Here is a 24,598-nt window from a genome sequence, read left to right as displayed (position 1 = left end):
ATATATATTAAGATGTGTAAAGAAGAGATTACTTTTTTAAGTGTCCATAAAATAAGCAAATTCCATTTGTTGCAAAATGTCTTCAAATAGATTTTTAAGGATGAACCTCCTTTACGATTTCACTGCTTGATAGAAACAAAGTATTGCTTAAAGATATGGCATGATAGAAAGGAACTCAACTGGTTCCTTGAATGATCAAAGGATAGTATCTTGAAAACATACTAAAGGATAGAAATATAGTTTTTTAATTAGTATTTGGAAACATTGAATGTGGCCATCCCTACGGTATGTGGCATAAGCAAACAAAAGTCGTCATATGACGTGTTCATTGTATTTTATCTTTTCTTTTTTGGGAAGGGGGCTTGGAAGATTGGAGGAAACATTTGTCTTCTCCATTTTGTGGCTTTGAGTTAATTTGGTTTTACTTTCATTCTATGTGTTTATTTTGCTCTGTGTTCTAATATATTTTACTCCTCTTATGATAACCCTGCTTTGATTCTACATGCTTCCAGAATGTGTGTACTGTATTGAATCCTGTGATGATTATATTCAAATTGATTTAATGAGTAATTCATGTGTAAAAATGGCAGCAAAAAACAATATGAAAATCAGTTGCTAGTTTCAGTCATTCTTTTTATAGAACCCATCTGTAAATATGTAAGAGTGGGAAGTTATGGTCTGATTACAAAATCTAAATAAATTTTGTTTCGATAAGGACAGGTAACTATGTCATTCTTTTGAGTTTATAATTTTTGTACAAATTCAGTATATGTATATATTTTCCATTTATTTTTATACCTTAAACACTTTTGTGGTTAAATCACAGCATCATAGTTCCTGGAATATCTGACCTATATCTGAAAAACTTGTAGGAAATTTCTACATGGGCAAGAAAGTGTTTTTTGGAGATGTGATTGACCTTTGGTTTCACAGTATTTCAGTTAGATGGAAATTGGATAGATTTATTTTGGTATGTTCTCTTAATATTTATGATCATTAATAGAATATCTGGTTAGCTTTTTAAATAGAAATAAATATGCAGTGCCTTCAGGACTTAATTTCAATTTTTTGTCCCGTTGCTTTATATGTGTCCCCTTATGAAATCCGCTCAAAATGCCATAATAAAAACAATTCTTGTTCAAATTCTGAAATGCTAAAAGTTAAGATCTGGATTTCACATAATTACAAATGAGAAATCCTTTCTTAGTTTTGTTAGCCACAGCTTTGGTAAAGTTGTGGTTTAGCTACATTGCCTCTAGACATGTACATTGATAAGAGATTGTTAACAAATCACTGTAGCATTAACTGATATGTGAGTTGAATACGTTTTAAACCAAATGCGTACAAACTTTACGTCATTATTGTTCACCTTAAAATAATGGCTATAAACATTCTACTAATAAGTAACTCATTAAACTTTTATTACAAAATCTCTAGAGTTAAACAACAAGTGCAGTACTGTTCGAGATTATCCAGAAGGCTTGGAATAAACCAAGACTTAATAATGAAATCATTTTGCAATTCCAGGGTTGGCAAATGCAAATCTGTGCCTTTTTAAACAGTATACCTGTGGATTCGGGGATGAACCTGGGGATAGTTCTATATTTAGAGGAAATTTAAAAATAATTAATTTTTTTCTCCTTGGAGTAAAATGTCTTCAATATATACATGGGCAAATACTTACCTTGAGGAATGTGAAGTAATTCTTTTCAATATGTCAAAACTGAGTTGTTTTATTGCTTGGAATTCAAGATAACTTTACAAATAGTTCATGACTCTTTGGCTAAAGATCACCCATTTCCTCTCTCTCCTTCAAGAATTCAGTTGATGGTCAATTCGGTGGTTTTCTTTGCCATTTTAATGGTCTCTCACTTTTGAGAGTGTAGACTATCTGCTGTAGATGTATTGTGAACAAAACCAGAGAAAGAGCTTTTTTGGGGGTGTGATTTTGGCAAACTTGTTATCCACGGAGGAACAGTTGAGTTCTTGACTTTAGTATTTTGTTTTTTAAAAAAATCTTACCATGGTTAATACCTAATCCAATCATGATCAACAAAGGCACTTGCACAAAGGCATCTGACCTACTCGCGTGTGCTCTTTTAAATTGTTCTCATGTCATATTTGCCCTCAACTGTAGCTGACTTCCCTCCTGTTTGGTTGGACAAATAGTTGTGATTAACTAGTGTGGCTTCTTTTCTGATACTCCTTCATTTTAAAAAATGATGAACTGAAGGAGAAAATAACCTCTTAGGCCAAAGGAAATAAACATGAACAGAGGAAACCCAGATTCAGCAGTTATTGAGTACTTAGTATGCATCAGATTTTGTACTAAATATTTCCTTGAGAGAAACCCAGCCTATCATAACTGAACAAGTCATTCCTATCTCTAGTACTATGCTTGCTCTTTTCTCCCTACAAAGTTCCCCTCCTTGCGCATTTCCTGTTTAGTAAATTGCATTACCATCTGTTCAGTTGCTCAAGCCAAAAAAATGGATCATCTTTGACTGTACTCTCTCCCACACCAACCATGTCTGATTTATAGTTCCTATATTCTATCAAGCCTCCATTCTTTGCACATACTGGTCTCCCTACCTGGGAATCTCCTTTTCCTTCGCATCTTTAGCAAGTTTCTATTCATTCCTCAAGTTCTCTTCTTCCATGACATCATCCCTGACCTTTCTAGTCACAATTTAGTACTGCTTACATTTTGTCTCACCATAGCATCAGGTAAATCCATACTAAAAAGCTTAAAGCATTGTGCAGCATCCAGACTGTTTGTCTAGTTTCCCTAATAGAGCAACATTTCTGTGAGAGCTGGCATAGTTGTACCCACTAAGTGCAATGTCTTGATTGTGTCCTATCTGTGCTGCCTGTGGTGTTGTCTAATGCTAAGTATATTACCTGAAATAATCATACTGGATTAGTCGGCTCAGGCTGCTATAACAATATGCTACAGACTGTGGGGCTTAAACAACAGGAAATTTATTTTTTCACGATTCTGGAGGCTGGAGTGTGAAATAAAAGTTTCAGCTGATTCTTTTCCTGGTTTGCAGATGTTGCCTTCTTGCTATGTCTTCACATGGCTATTCCTAGGTGCATGCACACACACCTACACACACACACACACACAGAGGAGAGAGAGAGAGAGAGAGAGAGAGAGAGAGAGAAGGTGGTGGTGGTGAGCACAATCTGGTGTCCTTTCTTCTTATAAGAACACTAATCCTATTGGATCAGAACCCCACCCTTATGACCTCATTGAACCTTAATTACCTCCTAAAGGCCCTATCTCCAAATTTAGTCACAGTGGGGTCTAGGGTTCCAACATAAGGATTTGCGGGTGGCTTAAACATTCAGTCTATAACACAGACATTTAAAAATAATTGTTCAATAACAAAAATGAGTGAAAGAATAAAAGAATAAATGAAAGAAAGAATGAATGGATATAGGATTATGTTACTCTGAAAGAGATGACAAGAAGTGAGGACTTAGGTAGGCCCATGAAAAAGCTAGAATCTGGATTTTAGACATGTAGAATGAAGTCTTAACTCTGTCACTACTGTGTGATTCTAGGGAAACTACTCCAGATCAGTTGATTCTTGCATTTTTATTTGACTAATGGGCTAATAATAACTGCCACACATCATTAGCTGTTATGTAATTAAAATTAAGTAAAGAGATATCGTAGTTTCTTCAAAGAAAGTTTTTAAAAGAGAAAGCTCAAAGATAGTATTGCAGTTAGGGCCCACCTTTCTGAACCCCATTTAAATAATTTTTTAAGTTAACTGTATTTCCCCAAAGGGGTACTTCTGGGGAATCATTTAAGTTTATATTTTTGAGAAATAGGATATTTTTGAAAAAACGTTTTATAGACCAAAATATACAGTTAGGTAAACTTAAGCCATAAACATAAAAAACATCATTTGTGTGATTTCTCCAAACCAGTATTGACTTAATAAAGAAAAACTTTAAAAATGTTATTAGAGTTTGGTAGTGATTTCCGCCTTGCAAAGCATATGATTTGTCTCTAACAAAGAGATTTTCAAAGACTAGGGAGTGCTTGATTGTCTCAAGGACCTAAAAGTAATTAATGATAGAACACTTTTTCTTATGTTTAGAACTTTAGAGTTACTGATTAGTGAAGAATAATTTTAAAAATTCTCTTGATTCAAGTTGAGGTTTTTTTGTATGTTTCCTTCTAAGATGACCATTATCTGATAACATAGGACTTGCTTGGCAGAATAGAAGGGAGCAGGCTTCTGGAGGGAGACTTCTGAGGCTCAAATCCTCTTTAGGGTTCTGTGTACTAGTTGAATAATTTGGGAAAAGTTACTAAATTCGCTGTCCCTCAGTTTATTTGCATGTTACAGGGTGATAATAATTGTACCTACCCAATTAGAATTGTTGTGAGGATAAAATGTGACATCGTGTGTTAAAAGCCTACCAAAGAGCCTTCCATCTGGTAGAAGTGCTTAATAAAGGTGAAAAGCAACAAAAGCTTGACTAAAACACAGATCTAGCCCAGGGTCATTAGATAGGGCAAGAGCCAATTATATTTTATTTACTGATTTTTCTATAAATTATTGCTCTTTCTCCCACTTCTTGTTTTCTAGAAGTTCAGTTACCTCCAGGATGATCTAATTATGTGACTGAGTTTATTGAAAAGGAGGCACTGATTGCTTCCTAATTAAGAATTAAAACAAGGATTCAGGAGAGATTCATAAATTTCTTTTTAAGCCAAAGAGTAATTTGGGTGGCACATTTTTTAATAGTCTGAAAATGGGTCATTGGAAAAAGAGAGTGAAGTTTTGTTTCTTTGGAATATTGCCATTTAGCACATTTCCTTTGCCTATATTTGTTGTCATTGGCCACCATAAACTCTGTGAGTAGATGTAAGTCAGTGTACCTGTTAGGTGCCAAATCTTCTGTTCTATTTGTCTCACCCAGAATTGCTCCAAATTACTTTGATCAGTTAAAATACCAGGTATGAAGTTGGCTTTTCTTTTTCTCCCCTCAAGCATACACATATTCAGACTTAGAAAAATAATGACACGAGTGGACAGTAAATTTCTCTTATGTTGGGTTAAATAGATGGGAAGGAATAGTGGAAAGAGATTTTACAAGAGTCAGACATTCATTAAATAATTTTGATGCAGTGCTTTGACAATACATTATATTCTAGCAATGTAGTCCTGAAATGTGATATTACAATGAATGTGTGGCTCCCTATATCATTTTAAAAGAAATAGTTCTCACATTTGTAAGTTTGATTTTGAGTCCTGTGGTAATGCCTTACCCATTGAAACATGCAATCTATGTGTTAACTGAAACATGAGCATACATTAAAACAACAACAACATCAAAATTTCCAGATACCTAACAACTGAGTTCAGAGTCAGGAGGTTGACAATCAAATAAGGTATGCTTGGTAACAAAGAAAAATAGGGTAATTTTAGAGATATGTACCAGGTATCTTTGAATGGCAATATTTCTCACTTATTTCTCTCTAGGTGTCCTTGGGCCCAAAATGAATTTTCTCTGGTTTGGCATTGATTTCAGAGAAAATATTTATTCATTAATGAGAAGGTACATTCACATGACAAGTTGTATATCCTTAACGCTAGATAACTAAGAAGTGAAGACCTTTGTCTTAATAATTCTGAAAGGAATTGATTCCAATAGAATTATTAGGTCACCAAATATCCAAAAGGGCATCTTTAACAGGTAGTGAGGAGAGAAAAATGTAATCTAATAATAAATGTATAATACCATAAAACCTTGTATTACAAAGTATTTATTAAGTGTTTGCAATATTATTTAAAAGGTGGCAAATATAGTTTGGATATTAAATTTTACTATGTGAGGAATTAAGACACCACGCTTCCACTGCAGGGGGTGTGGGTTCGATCCCTACCCGGGAAGCTGACATCCCACGTGCCTCATGGCCAAAAAAACCAAAACATAAAATAGAAACAATATTGTAACAAATTCAATAAAGACTTTAAAAATGGTCCATATCCAAGGGAACTTACCTTAACATAATCTTACCTTAACATAATAAAGGCCATATGTGACAAACCCACAGCCAACATCGTTCTCAATGGTGAAAAACTGAAACCATTTCCACTAAGATCAGGAACAAGACAAGGTTGTTCACTCTCACCACTATTATTCAACATAGTTTTGGAAGTTTTAGCCACAGCAATCAGAGAAGAAAAAGAAATAAAAGGAATGCAAATCAGAAAAGAAGAAGCAAAACTGTCACTGTTTGCGGATGATATGATACTATACATAGAGGATCCTAAAGATGCTACCAGAAAACTACTAGAGCTAATCAATGAATTTGGTAAAGTAGCAGGATACAAAATTAATGCACAGAAACCTCTTGCATTCCTATACACTAATGATGAAAAATCTGAAAGAGAAATTAAGGAAACACTCCCGTTTACCATTGCAACAAAAAGAATAAAATACCTAGGAATAAACTTACCTAGGAGACAAAAGGCCTGTATGCATAAAACTGTAAGACACTGATGAAAGAAATTAAAGATGATACAAACAGATGGAGAAATATACTATGTTCTTGGATTGGAAGAATCAACATTGTGAAAATGACTATACCACCCAAAGCAATCTACAGATTCCATGCAATCCCTATCAAACTACCACTGGCATTTTTCACAGAACTAGAACAAAAAATTTCGCAATTTGTATGGAAACACAAAAGACCCCGAATAGCCAAAGCAATCTTGAGAATGAAAAATGGAGCTGGAGGAATCAGGCTCCCTGACTTCAGACTATACTACAAAGCTACAGTAATCACAGCAGTATGGTACTGACAGAAAAACAGAAATATAGATTAATGGAACAGGATAGAAAGTCCAGAGATAAACCCATGCACATATGGTCACCTTATTTTTGATAAAGGAGGCAAGAATATACAGTGGAGAAAAGACAGCCTCTTCAATAAGTGGTGCTGGGAAAACTGGACAGCTACATGTACAAGAATGAAATTAGAACACTCCCTAACAGCATACACAAAAATAAACTCAAAATGGATTAAAGACCTAAATGTAAGGCAAGACACTATAAAACTCTTAGAGAAAAACATAGGCACAACGCTGTATGACATAAATCACAGCAAGATCCTTTTTGACCCACTTCCTAGAGAAATGGAAATAAAAACATAACTAAACAAACGGGACCTAATGAAACGTAAAAGCTTTTCCATAGCAAAGGAAACCATAAACAAGATGAAAAGACAACCCTCAGAATGGGAGAAAAATCTTTGCAAATGAAGCAACTGACAAAGGATTAATCTCCAAAATATACAAGCAGCTCATGCAGCTCAATATCAAAAAAGCAAACAACCCAATCCAAAAATGGGCAGAAGACCTAAACAGACATTTCTCCAAAGAAGGTATACAGATTGCCAACAAACACATGAAAGGATGCTCAACATCACTAATCATTAGAGAAAGGCAAACCAAAACTACAATGAGGTTTCACCTCACACCTGTCAGAATGGCCATCATCAAAATATCTACAAACAATAAATGCTGGAGAGAGGGTGGGGAGAAAAGGGGACCCTCTTGCACTGTTGGTGAGAATGTAAATTGATGCAGTCATTATGGAGAACAGTATGGAGGTTCCTTAAAAAACTAAAACTAGAACTACCATATGACTCAGCAATCCTGCTACTGGGCATATATCCTGAGAAAAGCATAATTCAAAAAGAGTCATGTACCACAATGTTCATTGCAGCACTCTTTACAATAGCCAGGGCATGGAAGCAACCCAAGTGTCCATCAACAGATGAATGAATAAAGAAAGATGTGGCACATATATACAATGGAATATTACTCAACCATAAAAAGAAATGAAATTGAGTTATTTGTAGTGAGATGGATGGACCTAGAGTCTGTCATACAGAGTGAAGTAAATCAGAAAGAGAAAAACAAATACCGTATGCTAACACATATCTGTGGAATAAAAAAAAGAAAATGGTTCTGAAAAACCTAGTGGCAGGACAGGAATAAAGACGCAGCTGTAGAGAATGGACTTGAGGACCCGAGGAGGGAGAAGGGTAAGCTGGGATGAAGTGAGAGAGTGTCATGGACATATATACACTACCAAATGTAAAATAGATAGCTAGTGGGAAGCAGCCGCATAGCACAGGGAGAACAGCTCGGTGCTTTGTGACCACCTAGAGGGGTGGGGTACGGAGGGTGGGAGGGAGGCAGACGCAAGAGGGAGGAGATATGGGGATATATGTATATGTATATGTATAACTGATTCACTTTGTTATAAAGCAGAAACTAACACACCATTGTAAAGCAATTATACTCCAATAAAGATGTTTAAAAAAAAATGGTCCACATCCTAAATAAATAAATAAATAAATAATAAAAGTGAGAAAATGCCAAGAGAAAAAGTGAGGCTTAGTTAATAGGACCCTGAATATGATTGTCATTGAGGCCCAAGAAGACATTACGGATTTTCTTAGAATATAATGAAATCAAGAAAAAAATGCAATTTATTTTATTCATTGTGTCCTTCCAGAATACGTAGCAGAAACCATATCTCATGTTGTTAAAAGAGAATAGCAGTTTACTCTCCTGAGGCACCATGAACTACCCCTAGTTTTGACCTGAGCTCAAGAGGGATCTCTTTTTTTGTGTGTGTGAAAATGTCAGAATCCCATTACCCCCACCCACATAGGCTCTGTCGTCTTATACTTTCTTTCATGAAAGGTATTGATGAAGTTCAGCATGTCTACTCATCTTATGGCTGCTTTGACACCTCTAGTATTTCCAAAGTGTAGCTGAAGATGTATGCAAGTCTGATATCAAGCGTTTTTAAATGTTCCCCAAATATCAAGAGTTTTTTGTTTTACTCTGCCTTCCTTGGTGATCAATTAGAATTTGCATGTGAGTCACTCATTTTTCAAAAGCATTGTGGGCGATTTTCTTCCAATTGGAAGTGTATCCCACAAAATGGACCAAAATGAGTTTCTTCCATATTTATTCACCTACACATCTGCATGAATATTGCTTCCCTCTTTAGTTGCTAAATCAGTAGTAAAACTCATGGTTTCAAAACATGAAATGTTCAGGAAAGATCCTCTTTTAAGAGATTTGAAAATTGACTCTAGGATTTGGTCAATCCAGGGGCAGAGATTCTTTATAATGCTTTGTTATTCTAGAACACTTAAAAGTTGGGACCACTGCATCAGGATATTCTGTTCTCTAAGCTTTTTCCTTGAGGAGAAGTTAGGAAGCAGTGGGAAGTAGTAAGGAGTAGCTGATTCAAATCTATCTTAGATAAAGAGTTAGTTCAGTTTCTTTGCTCCGTAGTTTGTCTAGTGTAGCAATATGGAGAGAATTTGTTCAAGTAATGTTAAGGAGGTAGTATGGAGAATTGGGGACACAGAGGATTTGTACATTGTTTCATTTGAGCAATAAATAAAAATTTTATTAATTTAGCATTTTTTACATCAATATAATCATACAATAATTTTGATGTACTTCTTTTTTACATAATTCTGTCCAGAAATTTAAAAATGAATTAGCATTTCAGCTAATTACTGAAAATTTAGTAAAGAAATACTATCCTCATTTTTGCTTTGGTACATCTTTTGGCCTTTTATGATATAGCTGAAGCTAAAGTTAAGGCAAATATTGTATGCTTTTTAAGAATATTTTCTACATGATAATTAGTAGGATTGTCAAGCTAAAAAAATCACAAAGAGCAAGAAGTGGCCTGCTATCATTATGACAAAGAATGATATAAAAGGACTTTGTCAGTGTTTCGAGCAAATAGATACCAACAGCTACCTGTTCAGTTGTCATTTCCTTCAAGTCAGTATTTGATATAACAAGATTTTAGTATGGCAAAGATTTTTTTTTTTTTTTTTTTTTTTTTGTGCGGTATGCGGGCCTCTCACTGCTGTGGCCTCTCCCGTTGCGGAGCACAGGCTCCGGACACGCAGGCCTAGCGGCCATGGCTCACGGGCTTAATTGCTCCGCGGCATGTGGGATCTTCCCGGACCAGGGCATGAACCCGTGTCCCCTGCATCGGCAGGCGGATTCTCAACCACTGCGCCACCAGGGAAGCCCTGGCAAAGATTTTTGACAGCACTTTTGTTATAAAGGAACTTTTGCTTGTACTGATAGAAGATGAACAAACATTACAGAGAAATAGCTCGTTTCACTGAGCAGCTCCACACCATCGTGTGGAAAAACGTGCCCAAAGGAGAAAGTCTCAGAGATATCTTCTCAGAGGAACATTCATGGCCAGGAATAAGACATGCAGGTTCAAGAACAATTAAAAGTTTATTCTAGGATAGTTGGTCCTGCCATCTGCTCCCAATCTCTACTACTTCCAGATCCAAACCCTATCACACTGTTAAACATTATCCCATCAGTTTTCAGACCAGACTTTTATTCCACCAGTTAAATGCTGCTTGAGACACAGAAAATAATTTGTATTTCTCCAACTAATCCTAGGAAGTCAGCTGTAGAATGTCATCTGATACAAAAACAGTGTCTCCAGAACTCAAACTGTACAACCTTACACACACACACAAATACATGTGTTTTCTTATGTTTTAAAAAATGTATCATTTTTTTGGATTTGGATTTCAGATTTGAGTGTTTGGGATGTTTGGCCCCGAGGCTTTCTCTACGAAACCCATATAAAGTTGGGTGCCTTATGGTTCTGCCTTGGCAGTCACTGTTGAAAAGAGGCACTGTAACCCCATCCCTTCTCCCCACCAAAACAACAAAAAACAAAACAAATCTTTTTCAGAAACATCAAACAGGATTCCATTTATAAAGTCCTTTCTCCCTATATATCCCTGTCATTCACTCTCTTACTCTTTCAATATCTCACACATCCAGCAGGGGCTGCTCTCAAAGACTCCCCCCTCTTAAACACCATCCTCCTAATCCAGGCCTCTCTCCCTGCCCACTCTCTCTTTATATATATATATATATATATATATATATATATATATATATACACACATATATATGTATATATGTATATATATACCTGCCCACTCTCTCTTTTTATATATATATATACACACACACACATATATGTATATATATATATTTTTTTTTAATCGTGTAGATGAACTTAATATGGACTTCTTCCATTCTAGTATTACCTAGTAAAAGTTTCCTGGCATCTGGATGTGGCTAATGAACAAGGACCCAGCCACTGATCCAGGAAGAAAGACTCCTTCCTCCCTGTGGGCAGGAAGAGAGTAATGATTACAGATACCCCTACTCTGAAATCTCTCTTATTCCTGCCGCATGCGCACCTAGAGTTTTCGTCATGCATAGGCAATACACATATATTTTCGGTGGCTATGATTATACTTTCTATGACTTGCATTACTTGTGACTATTGGCCAGTCAGCTCATGTCCCAGATCCATGAGAGGTGGGCACTTGTGCCTCCTTACAATGGGCTGGCAGTGGTATTTTCCTCTAACACTGCAGCTGACCGCCCAGGCTTCCCAGGTGTGCATGGCATGGCACAGAAACCTCAATTGCTTGACAGCCACAGGTGTGGATGATTTATTTTTTCTTTTTTTCATTTGTTTAGATTCTTGTGGTAGGAATTTAGCAGGTGTGTGATGGCAGCATAGAATCTCCACCACGGCACAGGGGCCAGCTGCCCTGAAAAAAAGATGTTCTTGTTGGTCTCGCAACACTGCCAGCTTGAATCCCTGTTTTCCTGGAAACCTCACCCAAGGGCAAGACTCTGCCTAACCAGTGAGGATAAGTTCATCTCAATAGATGAGCAAGAAGAGCCTCCTTATATGAACCTAATCTACAAGTAGGAGCAGGTTACCTGGCTCTGCCCTCCTGGATTTATTTTTTCTTCTTTTTTCTTTCTAACTTGAGCTGGTATCATTCCAATTACAGGGATATAGGAAACTCTGGACTTGGTTTCCAAAGAGATATAAACCATGCTAGGATGCTGTTGTTGACATATAAGTTTCTGCTCCTTTGATTGAGACTAAACATAGGAGCAGAGATTGAGAGTGGTTCTGTGCGGAGTTTTCCACATTCCTGCCATCCCTTCAGGAAGTTACTAATCCTGGGACCCAATCGGTTCAGTATAGGGCAAGGTAACCTTGGAGATGTTTCCAGACCATGTCTAGCCTTAGTGAAGGGGTGGGGGAGGCTAGCTACTGTAATACTGAGGGAACCAGATAGAGAAGGAGGTAACCAAGAGCCATTGCTGTCAGTCTGTCAGCGTGTGGGGCTAAGCCATCGAACCTTTCCCTCTCCTCACCCTCATTAACCTCTCAAACATTTGTCCTATGGCTTCTCTTGGCTAGGCCATGCTATCCAAAGAAATAGATACATACACCGTAGGTTACTCAGTTTCCCTTTGTCACAGACCCTTCCCCAGTTTTTCTCTGAGAATCAAGCTTGGAGTTTATTTGATGTTGTTTTTCACTTGTGTACACATAGTATAGGTGAGGGTTTCAGGGGCAGGGGAAGCTACACAGTGATGTGCCATCTGGGCCCTATATACCTCTCTGAATATAGACATTGGTCATCTCTTCCCTTTAGGTAGCACAAATGCAACACAATGCAGTGATGACACATGTCAGATGAGCATATATCTTGAAGGGCAGCAGATGAATCTGTAAAGCAACGTGGGGAAAAGGGGTGTCGTGTGTGAGTGTTAGATCGTCAGTAGACGAGCCTTTCATCCTGCATCTTGACCTCTGACAATGCAGATATTTATGTTAACATATATTTGATATATCTGCAGTCACTGAAGAGGACTGGTTGTCATAATCCAGAGAAGTGAACATTAAACATCATATGAAACATTCAAATCAGTTTTGCAGCTGTTATCCTTTTGTAGTGGCATTTCATATGTTCGTCTTTAGCTATTGCTAATATTTTAATCTCTTAAAGAGATAATTATTTAATCTCTTGAGAATCTAGTTCTTCTGTAATAACAATTAAGTGAGATTAAAACCCTTACACTGAACTCAAGGACTGAGAGTGGTCAGTCCTATGTCCAGCATTTGATTAGAACTTACTTTATATCCAAGTCAATGCCCCCTTAAGAGATGAGGAGGGATTAAAAATATCTCTGTTGCCCAATGGATGATACTCAAAAGAAAAAAAGTTATCATTGTGCTTAATAAGAGAACTGACAAGCAATCATAATTCTTTCTGTTAAGTAAATATGTTAGAAAAATTTATTATGAAATGACACATTATGCAAGCCAGGAATCAACCATGACATCCTTGCATTAAATACGGTAGATGCCATTAAGGAAAACAGTCAATATGTCACCAAGCCACGGCCTGTAAAAATTAAATTGATTTGGTAAATGTAAGTAAGATAGATCTGTTTGCTTTCATCATCAATTTTGAGTGGGTGAACAGGTGATGTCACCAACCTGGGAGCGATAAAGATGCAGGACCATCTGGAAAGGCAAGTGATGAATGGGCAACTGCTTTTGGATAGTGACAGTGCTGTGGTACTTTGTCACTTGGGATGCAGTACTTAATAACTTTTCAATACCATCATAATAAATTTCACTGCCTTATTAATATAGAAATGGTGAGTTATTACCATGATGGTGAGTGTAAATAACTGGAGATGCAGCCGTCAAAAGCTGATTGTTTGGATATGTTTCTTTAAGCAACACAGTTGACTCATGATAATCAACCTATGTCTATACCAGTAGAGTTTATTGCACTTGTCAAAGGAAAAAGTAGTATTATTCAAAATTATATGAAGTCATAATAAACAAGTTTAATATATTATCAGACTTTTCCTGTAAGTTTCCAAACACAAGGCAGTAAATCATTTTTAATAATGTCCTTTCATGTAAAAAAGTGTTCTTATACAGTAATAATGTCCTTTCTTAACTAATAACAAAACAGTTGACTTCTTTGTATGTGCTTTAAAGGGTATTTTTTTTTGTACTTTTCAATAATTTTCTTTTGCAAATAAAGAGCAAGAGCAGGAACCTTAGAACGCTTCATTAACAAGCTCGAAAGTTGCTGAGTACAGGCCATGTCACACGTTTCCATTTTAATCGAACAGATGTACTTAAGAGTAAACCACAACAAATGAAGCACAGACAAAATTATAAACATGTGTCACTAAGAAGTAGGGAGGAAAGAGCCTCTGATGAGCATCTGTGTGTATTTTATAAAGCCAAGGACTGCCACTTCATAAGTTTGTCACTGATGTCTCCAGTTTAATGAGGAGAAACAAAATATGTAGATAGGTGTAAGTTGAAGATGAATTACTAGATCAATCACTTAGCACCATTCAGGGTGTCTGCCATTGTGTGGTGGGAAAATAATTAGATCTGGGATGCTGTTCTTATTTATATACCAGGTGTTCAATCTGGGATGGGATCTAGAAAACTTCCTCTTTCATGTCACTGTGGTCTTTATATTGTTTCTCGGGCAGGCTGACTTTTAATTCTGACACTGTCTTTTGGACTGCAGTCTGCCAGCCTCTTAAATGAAATGCCTCTCCACCATTTCTATGGCTGCCGAAAAGAGAGCCAGCAGTCTATTAACAGGCAATAAAGTTCAGGAAGCCCAGGACTCATTTCTTGGGTCAGAGGTGAAAGTTGTGTACGAAATGAAACAAAGGTGGGCCTTGATCGCTCAAGAAGCAGCACCAGAAAGAACACACGTGCTGTTCACCAGAAGTCTCCCACTTAAAGGGAAAGGAATAATCGTAATAATGTTGGCCGATGGAGTTAAGTACTTGGTTGAGAGAAATTGTATCAATCTGACAAATATAGCCTTCACAGGAGATAAAGTCTCTAATGACCTTCAATGCATATATTTATCATTTAATTCAACGAGCCAATTCCCTTGGGCTTTTGACCAATGACATTTCCCCTAAAGTTTAGAAATTTTTTACTAGCCCAGAGAATAATGGCCATTTGTCTGAAGGTTCCAAAGCTCAACACAGTTGGAAGCAAAGAACAGGAGAGGAGGGGGGGAAAAGGCTAATCGAGTCTTTCCACCTCAGAGAATATTCATACCAAGTTTTATTGATGCAGGGGCTGCAGTATTTTGTGGCTGAACAGTAGGTGGCAGACATTGTAGTGAATAAATGGGGAAATTTTAATCTAAGCAATTTTCATCTGATTTCATTAACTTCTAAATATGTCACCTGTAAGTACAGCACATTACTTTGCAAAAAAATAGGAACACTAAATAGTTACGAAATGTGCTAGTTGAATGTGGAAAAATCAAAAGGATTCTGCAGAAATAGAAGCAAAAGGTCTAATGTTTCATCAGGTAAAGTGTGTGTGAAACAGGAAAGCCCAAGGAATAAAGGGACCCTTGTGTATGGTGGGCTTTTCCTCACTGTTATTCTTCGTCTCAACTTGATGAAGTGTATTAGTGATATGCACGAAGCACTGCGACTCCTGTATCTCCCTTTGTGAGAGTGTCCTTGCCTTTGTTCGTGCTGTCAGTCAGTTGTTCTTTCTCTTGGGCAGCCACGTTGGTAACCACAGGACTTACTTGCAAATAGATTTCTGTAAAACCGTATTATTCTTCAGCCCTGACTCTTTCTCCCCTCCCCCCTTCCCTCAACAATCTGGCCATTCTTGTGTCGTGGCTCCTTGGCTTGCTTCTTTGTCATCCATCTAGTGGTTTGTGTTTCCGCCTTGAGGGATAGTGGAAGGAACACTGGCCTAGGTGCCAGGAACCTTGAGTTCATGACTCATCTCAGACTTGGGACCTTGGAAAAGTCACCTGAGTTTCTCCTCTGAGGTCTGACTGAAGTCTAGTCTAGCTCTGACTTTGACTTTTTGAATGCTCTCTTGTACACCCGTTCCTTACTTCTTTTTATCCTCGTGTACGTGCTCAGTGTTGTCATGCTTTTAGAGATTTTACTTCTATTGGGGCCTATGCACCCTGGGAAGGATACAAAGTAAGTTAAATTAAGTAGAAAACTAGTATAATTGAACTAGTATTGAACTAGTATAATTGTGTTTTGTAAACCTGAAATCAAAGCACATTTGATGTGTGTGCCTCCTTTTGGAATTTATATTTTAGTAAGGAAGGCAGCTTAAGACCAAAGCCTTGTTTTGAAAGGAAAGTAAGTTGGTTAGAGAGAAGATTCTATTCCTAGCCATCTTTGAAAAGATACAGGTATAAATTTCATTCTGTCCCTGGGGCATGACTTAGTCCAACCTCAACTGTATACTAAGGCAATGTTAAAAAATACCATTTGGTCCTCTCAAATATAACACAGGTGTTATGGGCTTGTCTCTGAAAAGAAACAAAAGAGGCGGTGTAACACAGGGACTGCTGAGGGCACTGAGTCTAAAGACAAATGAACTTGGTTCAAATTCTCCACCACTTACTAGCTTTGTGACCTTGAACAAGTACTAAACCACTTTTTATCTCGGTTTCCTCATCTGTAAAATGGTAATAGCAATAGGGTCTGCCTGGCAGGATTTTTGTGAAGATTACTTTGCAGAGTATTGTAAAGGCTTAGAATATGCTGCAGCAGCCTTACATGCTGTAGAAAGCACTTCAAAGCAAACTGATTTTAATAGTCATCATCACCATCGTCATTCTGAAGTTGGGGATGCTCCTTGTATCCTTTCTTCTGTGAGAGAAGGATTGGAGAATTCAGTCTTTGGAGTTGGAGCTCCTGAGGTTGACAGAGCCATCCCATCACAGAAAGGTGTCTCCTTTCTGAGTAGCGTGGGCAAGTGAGCTTCCTAGACCTGACATACTCGGAACATTGATGGAGATTTGAGGGGTTCTTTCACTAAAGACTTGAGTGAGCATTTCTAAACAGTGCAGAGGAGGAGGTTTGACTATTTGTCTGATGAACTTATGCTCTCACAGCATGGTAGGGTGGGGTTGAGAGCGGTAAGAGCTCACCTTTTAAGCCCCCCTCAACCATAACTCTCTAGATGTATTCTTCCTTTGAAGGGCCCTCTCTCCTCTTTACTCTTCCTAATCTTCCTTGGCCCTCGACACTACCGTGTCTTGCCAACTCTGCCCCCTCATGTTTCAGCTAGATAGTAATGGGGCAGAATTTCTCTTGCAGGAAGTTTGACCTCGTCTATGGATTTGGGGGATGTAGGTGTGCTTTTATTCCTGTTCATGCTCTTCTTCAATGAGGACTGTGGTGGTGTCCTTTTTGAATAACCTAACACCTCATGACAGCAAGTATCTTGCTCAGGTTGCAATGTCTAATCTTAAGTGAGAAAAGCATACTCTGCCTATTCACAAAACTTTGACCTTGTCTCATGGAAATAACAACCCTGGCCATCTTGTGAATTTGCTTTCTTCCTGGGCCCTGCTCCATGAATGGAATTCCCTGTTAAGTGAGAATGGCTCTGAATCACTGAGAATAATGTCATAACTAAATATATTGTGTTTAAGTATATGGAAGTATTTCTGATGAGTAGAAATACATATCCTAATCTTTTTGTATATTGTCATTTATTTATTCTTAAATTTTTCTTAAATTTTACCTGGTGGATCAGTGGGATCTTGAGACTTTCTGGGCAGAACTTTGGAGATCAGACTCTGCAGAAGACCCAGTAAAACTTCTCACATGTAAAATTTCACTGTTCACAATTACCTCTGAGCATTCTGAATGCAGGAAGTATCAGAAGCTTGGGGTTTTTTTCTCATAAAGAAATAACCAAAATATGTGCTACTGGAGTCTGAGGGTAGGCTCTTCGACTCATGGGCTATTATAGGGGGGAACCTGAATTATTTGGTTGAGGATTTATGGTGAAATAAACTATAGCCCGAAGTTGAGTTTGCCTGACAATGGGTAGAAGCTTCCTGAAGGAAGGCTTGTAGGGTGGACCAGTGGTAGGGACCTCTGCTTCCCTGGGGCACAGCTAGCTTCTCCCTTCAGTTCTCCTGACTATTATAACCCAATGTTAATGTCTTTCAACTTCCACAGCATGGACTAAATTGTCACCAAACTGCCATATACTAATGATTCTTTACTTACACAAACTCTGCTATATCCTAAGATCTCTCTTCGTCTGGAGAACAATTCGTCTTGAGAACAATCTGGATTTAGTAATGTACTTAATTAGAAGGTTTAGTAAGAAGTTAGGACTTGGTTTTCTTTTTTTTAACTTGGGAAAGGCAGTAATCTTGAGAAGACCAAATGTGAATATGATTTTAACAAGAGAATTTCCACTTTCCTTGTACCTTCCAAAGCATGGAAATTCTCCTCTGAAGATGTTAATTCTATAAGAGTATTGTCAGCAATATAAAGGTTGAAGAATAGTTGGGTTTACCTATAGATGAGCCAGGCTAAAAAATATGGAAAGTAGTACTCGATGAAATCATGAATTGATATGATTTGAATTACAGAGCTCAGTATGGACCCCTGAACATTGATTTGTCCAGAACATTATGAAAAGTATTATAGTGAGGAGGTATATAATGTCACTTGGTGAACTTGACTCAAAAAGTGTTCATTTGAAGTTTGATTCCTTACTCAACCACCATAACTGATTGATAGAGACATGGATCTCCAATTGGCTTTAGTTTCTGCTCTGCGAATCTTCCATGAACCTCACTCAGAGTCTAAGATGCAGTTGTAAAGTATGACTGAAGAGTTTGAATTTCTATGCATAGTCCAGCTAAGCACCTCAGAGTAATGATCCCCAATCGCATTTGTCCAAGAAGTGTTGAGAAGGTATAAAAAGTCATTTTGCCTTATGTTTGTATGGGATAGGATGAAAGGTGCTATAACCAGGTAAGGTAATGCTTAAAATATTAGGACTTTTAGGTCAAGAAAGTCAGAATTATGATGTGATGTGATATGGACATAGATAAATATGACCTTCTTTAATTGAATTCTGGTAGACTAGATCTAGTGTGGATGGGATGGGGCTGGAGGATTAGTTAATTCTACAAGAGCAAAAAAGATTAAAAAGAAGCACTACTTGCCACAATAGGATGTTAGAATTCATTACCCAACATGGAAGAGATTGAAAATATAGCATAAATCAGGTGGTATTTCCATCTCAGCTGCCCCTCTCCGAGGCTCTGTCAGCTATGAATTTATCCATCGTCATTTGAAAACCATTTTTGTTTTTAGCCTCTTTATAACTTTGATAAATTTACCCTAGTCTCATGGAAAACTTTATCTGTGTTTACTCTCTCACAGATTAAATAGTTTCTATTCATTTTAGTCTAGAACTCAAATACTTCCTCCCTATGAGACTCCTGAGTTCAGGAGTTTAGGAAGAGCAGAAAGACTGCCTTTGGACAGTTATCTTTTCGACTTCTTGACCCAGGGCTTGAAATCCTTCTGCTGTCTTGGTCTTTGTTCAGTATAAAGAAAAGGTGATTTTCTGTGGCTCTAGACAAAGCATACCCATCTTGAAGTAATAACACGGTGTATACAACAGGGCCACTCATAGGCAGATTACAAAAAAGATTGGAAGAAAATTATGTAGTAATGAAAACTGGTCCATCTAACTTTTAAAAAATGAGTGACCCTGTATTTTCAGGAAGAATGAAAACATCTATTTAATACAAGTCCTTTGGTCATTGAGATGTGTCAGAAACCTTTCCCTTTATTTTTTTTTAACATCTTTATTGGAGTATAATTGCTTTACAATGGTGTGTTAGTTTCTGCTTTACAACAAAGTGAATCAGTTATACATATACATATGTTCCCATATCTCTTCCCTCTTGCGTCTCCCTCCCACCCTCCCTATCCCACCCCTCTAGGTGGACATAAAGCACCGAGCTGATCTCCCTGTTTTCCCTTTATTCTGAAGTGCTGTTGTGTTAGCGTCGAAATGTAAAAATAATAAACAGCTGACATTTTAGGCACAGACTGAACATCAAACAAATGACATTACATTGAAGCTCTTGAGAGAGTGACAAGACGACAAGATGCCAAAGGAAGTGAGAAATGGTCACAAAATCTTCTATTTACAGCAGAGGAATTGTCAGTGTGAGAGTTGTTTACCCTGTTCTTCGATTAGGGGGGTTTTACTTCAATGGAAAATTGTTTTCCAGTTTGAATTTATATAAAGCATTATGAGGGGCAGAAGATAATACATGGTTCTAAAATTCATCCTGATTTTTGCTCATTACTAATTAGCTGATGTATTAACTCCACAAGCATGCCCTGGGTGTCTACCTCGTGTCCTCGCCCCAGCAGTGGAAGACGGCAGTGACTCAGGCCAGCTTTCTTACCCTTCCCCTCTTCCCTTTCCTTGTCTTTCTTCCTCTTTCCCTCTTTATTTTCTCTTGTTTTCTTTTTGTTTATTTTTTATTTTCTTGCCCTTAGCCAAATGTCAATCCCACTCCCTTCACCTAACAGGTTTGGTTAAATTAATTGGTTATCCAACTAATATGTGTCACTTTTCATCAGAGCAAATATGCACAGGATTTGACCATCTGGGGGACAGTCATTTTGAGGATGCAGGTGGGAAACACACCTGTAGTTAGTCACTTACAGGGGCATTTGTCTATACTGAAATTATTTGCAGGTGTTAAACATATGCTTATGAAACAGGGAAATAGGTATTTGGGGTCCAGAAGAAAATTTGCCTCTAAATTTAATATTATTTTCTCTCTTCCCTATCTCTTGGTTACTTAGAGAACAAATGCATATACTTTTAACTTAATGTCTTGAATGCCTGCAAAAATGAGATAGAAATGCAGCTTTGGCTGTTTTATGTGGTTCATAAAAACATTCTGGCTCCAAGGATCCATTTATATTTAGGCTTTACAGAAACAATGCTATAAAGTTTTCTAGTTTTGATGGCAAAACTACTCATTAAAATCTGTGATATGTAGCATTCTAATGAATTTTAGCCACATTTTTAAGGGTATTGTTAGGTAGCTGTTAGCTTTCCCAGTGTTCCTAATAAAGAACAAAATTATCTGAACTATTTGATGATTACTAGTGAGTATTGGTAAACTTTTTCATGAAAGCATATTAACCACATGTCATGTACCATGGTGTAAAAAATAGAAACAGTGAGAAATTCAACAACCAGGATCCCAATGCTCTGCTGACATCAAATTTGGCAGATTTTGAAAATTCTGTGATCATGTCTCTCCTTCTGTGACACTACTCTTGTTCATTCTTCAAAAACATTTGCCTTAGCATGGGGAATTATAGATAATTTGATGCAACAGGTTTAAGTTACCATTTTCATAGTGAAAAGAATAGCTTAGCATGATCCCGATTTTCCTTGGTTTCCTCCCATTCTTGAAAGAAGCAGAGGTATTCACGTTTCTTTGTCTAACAGTTTTATAATGTCTTAAGAGATTAACAGTGAGCATGAATGAGGGCCTACGGATTAGACAACAAAAAGCCTGGGACGTCCACTACCTTACTTGCAAATTTTACATTTTCCAGCATTGCTAAGCGAGTATAGAAAACTAAGGAAAGATAATAAGTACCAGAGTCTCAAAAGTGTTTAGTGATTCAAAAAATTCAGATGACATGTCAGAACTGACAGACTCATGGAACCGTCTGTGGCAGGACCCACTTTTTTGTCTTATGTTAAGCTCTCATACTGAGTGAATGCAGATGTTATCACGGTACCCCAGACAGACAGTCAGTGAAATGTGACAAGCTGTCAGCAAAGTTACACTACGTTGATTTTGTTAAAATATCCACAAGCTTTATAGTTTCTCTTTATATAAAAAACCCTTACCTCATTTAGTCAAGAGAATGGAAGCTGTTTGGGAGATCACTTGTGCTTTCATCATCCTTACACTACCTTGGGTTTTTCCTCCAGGGAAATTTCACTTAGCAAATTAAGTACTAATGCACCCCAAATATCGAATCCCAAAGTATCTCAGAGTAATTTTTTCTCTTTCAACTGGTTCTGTAATTTTTTGTTCAATTTACATTGCACCTCAACACTTTGGCAAAGGATGTTTCACCATCAGAAAGATTGAAATTTCTTCATTTTAATTAGGAGCCAAGATGAGAGATTAAAAATCTGAAGGACCACTTTAACCAAAAAGCCTTTCTTAACAGGAGTTTAGGCGTAGAAAATGAAAATGTGAGCTTAACCAAAATCTAAGACCTTTGCATCCACTCTTTTTATTTTTAAACACTGAGAATTACACCGGCAAGAGAAAAATCTCCATTGAAAACAAACATTTGAGTCATTCAGGAAAAACAATTCTGTTTTTCATATATGGTTTAGACATTTAGATTTTTTTTGTAAGTTTGGAAAATAAAAAAACAGTAAAGAGGAATTCTAGAGCATTTTCAATGCTGTAACATATTTATATCTAAAGATAAGTCTTGCTTATTAAGTGATCATTTTGACATCAATTTCAGATTCAATCTAACTCAAGAATTTAGAAATCAGAGCAGGCAAAAGAATAATTAATTGAGCAAAATTAAATAAACACCATACCTTTGGAAACTGAAGTCTTAACTATATTGCTTTTAGAGATATTAATGATATATTTTAAACTAAGGAAGACATCAGTATTGACATTTGAGTTTAACAAGGTGGAGTTTATTTGTAGCCTCTGGGTGCAATAATGGGTTGCCTTTTACCTCATGTGGAAGGGCATCTGTTGCATGTAATTTATTTGACTTCAAATTGCAAATTATTTGGTAGAAGATTACTTTGCAATCCTAGTTTCCACAAATTAACCTCTGTTTATACATTCATTTTTGGAAATTAAAGGTGAAAGGAAAACACGAGCCACGCTTGTTTTGTTCAATTTACATTGTCACCGAGGACATTAACATACAATGAGAAACCATTCTGTGATTTTGAAAAATGAAAAGTCAAGGCATTTTGAAGGTAACATCTAGCTCAGTGTGTTTTTTGTAAAACTCAGAACTAAATAATCAAATGAAATTATGCATATGGGGGAAATGATTTAGAATATGTTGCGCTGCTAATCGCACTCATGCTGAAGTTTTAAATTTCATCTGTCTACTCAGATCTATTGTGAGCCATTAAGTGGCTTCCTTTTTTCCCGACAAATTGAATGCTGCAACTGCAAGGAGCTCTTTTGTTCTTTTAATTCAGTCAGCATGGAAATGATTTTCTCATTTCAGGCCCTTTTCTGTCCTCTCTTCATTGTGTCAATAAAATAGAGTTGTGCAGAGCTGCTCTAATCAGCTTAGAGTGCTAATTCATTGCTCCGGGATGCTATCTGTGTTTGGCTACAGGTGGGCACTCTAAGGGGTCAGTCTCCAGGGGAGTGTAATTGTGTGTCTCCTGGGGCTTGTTTGCAGAATGACCTAAAGCTGAAGCCCCAGGTCGGGAAGGGGAGAAAAAGACCGAACAAACATATGCCCACGCAAACATATCAGCTGTATTTTCATGGCGACCATTCACTTGGCTTGACATTCTGAGATTCTAGCAACATTCCTGGCATTCTACCTCTTCTCAGTCTTCTAGGATTTAGCCATAAAACTTGAATTCTTTTAAATATTGCACACATTTCCTAGGGGTACAGCTATATAGTATTTCCAAGATACAAGTTAAAGTCTAGGCTAGGATTTAACACGTGGATAATATGACTACACTAAACTACAAAAAGAAAGAGAAACAGAAACCGCCAATTTTTGGAAAATATATTCTTTTGTGTCTTGTGAAGGTAGCTTAATCCAAAAATATGGAAATATTATGAATTAGTAAGTTAAGCTTTATGGGCAGTGAGGAATTTCTGGCAGCTTTGGAGGAGAAATAATGATCAGTTGTTTGGAATAAGGGGGGAAATTGCTAGGCATGAGGTTTCTGAGAGTTAATGTGTCCTTGGGCAGTCTGGGGGGATGGCAAATTTTTCTGGGATTATTGTCAGTGAGTGTCAAAAACATGTTGTGAATATGATCTTATTTACTAGGTTTGATATTTTTGGTATTAGGATTAAAAATGCCGTAACATCTTCTTTTAATTTTTCCTTAACACTATTTTGATTATTTAGAAAAAAAACACCTCTCAGTACATTGGGATTAATTCCATTCTCAATGGAAAATCTTCAGGACTTCATTACTCAGGTCATTATATAATAACCTTAAGTAGGTTTACAAAGTAGAAAGGAAAGAAACGATAAGAGATTTCGCTATGTGAAATCTACCAGTTAGCTGTAGAAGAATTGAACAAATATTCTCTTGTTTCCTTAAAAAACTTAATCCTTGTCCCATATATTAGAAAAAAAATGTATCCTCCTTATTAATAGAAGAATTAGGGTCAAATGCTGTATCATTTGAATATTTTGAGAAAAAAATTTATAGTCATAATAAATTCTAACTAGCTTTACTAATATGTCCAGTTACAGAATTTATATTGTTATGTATGAAGTTTTGTGTCAGGACAGTAATTGGTTTGTAGAAATACAAGTCTTTAAGATACATATACAAGAAGGAAATAAGGTTATCTTTCACGTGTTTAGAAGACATTATTAGGTTTTAATTCTTTAATTCTTTCCTTCTCCAACTAATATTTCAGCTATATAACCTAGCTGGTTTGAATGATTTTGTAATACTGCTGCTTCCTGGATAAGATTTTGAATTTCACTTAGTTATTTACATTTATTTATTTAGGTTTAATTTAGAGTAGCATCAGGAGA

At 36.9% G+C, this 24,598-nt stretch overlaps 1 protein-coding gene across 11 annotated transcripts in view; it reads left to right on the top strand.

Annotated features, from left to right (window-relative positions):
* Window positions 1-24,598, top strand: part of MECOM (MDS1 and EVI1 complex locus) — a 572,749-nt gene that overhangs the window by 284,676 nt on the left and 263,475 nt on the right. The window lies entirely within an intron of this gene.

This window comes from Kogia breviceps, chromosome 5 (genome assembly GCF_026419965.1).
Source record: "Kogia breviceps isolate mKogBre1 chromosome 5, mKogBre1 haplotype 1, whole genome shotgun sequence".
NCBI lineage: Eukaryota > Metazoa > Chordata > Mammalia > Artiodactyla > Physeteridae > Kogia > Kogia breviceps.
The sequence above is the reverse complement of the archived record's forward strand: the minus strand, read 5'-3'. Positions and strand labels throughout refer to the sequence as shown.